This window comes from Palaemon carinicauda, chromosome 19 (genome assembly GCF_036898095.1).
Source record: "Palaemon carinicauda isolate YSFRI2023 chromosome 19, ASM3689809v2, whole genome shotgun sequence".
Classification (NCBI taxonomy): domain Eukaryota; kingdom Metazoa; phylum Arthropoda; class Malacostraca; order Decapoda; family Palaemonidae; genus Palaemon; species Palaemon carinicauda.
The window spans coordinates 88,690,834-88,692,180 of NC_090743.1; positions in this window are offsets into that span (position 1 = coordinate 88,690,834).

Below are 1,347 nucleotides of genomic sequence, written 5' to 3' on the forward strand. Positions count from 1 at the left end.
CAGGTGGTATATCTTAGCAATCCCTTGTTTGCCAACGGTTATAAAAGCGGATGAGTAACTTGCTGTAGTATTGAGAACTTTGGGTGTGGAAGATATGCCCCCATAAATTTGATGAAGTCACTGGCAGCAGGGTGACGGATTGTGTTTAAGGTAATCGACCTGATGTCTTTTCCCATTTTACTCCTGATGCCAGGAAAAGTATCTTACTGGAATTAGTATGGACCAGCAGGGGTCACTAGCCTTAGTTAGATAGGCACTGTGTATCAAAAGGAACTGGCTATCGTTTGATAAATTTACCAATGAGTCCTCTATTGATTTAGTCAGTTTATAGAAAACGAAAATGGAAGAATGGCCCCATTCCCAGGCGTAGCGGTGTGCTAAGAATCTCCTGGTTCATAAATACAAAAGTAAAATTTAAAATTGATGATTGGAATGTTAGAACCATAAATCATATTGGCAAGTTACAGCAAGTGAAGAAGGAATTTATGAAGTATAGTTTGAATATCTTGACCCTAAAACACGTTGTAAGGGGATTGGTAAAGAAATCCGAGAACAAGACAACCTATATATCTACGCAGGGAGAACTTAAGGAGTTGGAAGAGAAGGGGTAGGAATGGTGATGACACCAAGAGCAGAAAAGGCATTTACAGGATGGAAAGATCCCAGAGATAGATATGAAAATTGTGATAGGTGATTTCAATGCTAAAGTTGAAAGAAATAATCAAGCTATAGAGATTGTGATGAGTGTTGAGGGTTTTGGTAAAGTTGCAAATGAAAATGGGGTCACACTTTATAGGTTTTTTGTCCAACAAACAATTTTGTTATTGAAGGTATTCTTTTCCAGCACAAGAACATCCACAATTACGCAAGGACTTCACCATGTGCCAATTACAAATATCAAATAGATCACATAGCCATTAACAGAGACAAAAGGAGGACTCTAGGAAATGTAAGAATCTATAGCGATCCAGATATTGGTAGTGATCACCAGATCTTTATTGCCACACTAATATTAATACTGAAAGCACCCAACAGAAATGTAGATAGATGACCTGGGTTTAATACAACTAAGCTTCTGGACAAAGAGCACAGAAAAACCTTTGCAATTGAATGAAGGAATCAATTTGCAGCCTTGGACACTTTAAGAGATGAAGAGCAGACAATTATTGGAGAATGGTGTGTAATTACAAACATCAGTCAGTTAGTAGGAACGTTTTGAGATATGAAGATACAAGGAGAACACCATGGATATCAAATGAGACTTTGGATACTGTAAAAAGGAGACAATGACAAAAATTGATTGCTGAAAGTTTCTGAGGAAGTATTTAAAATTACAAGTAAGAGCAC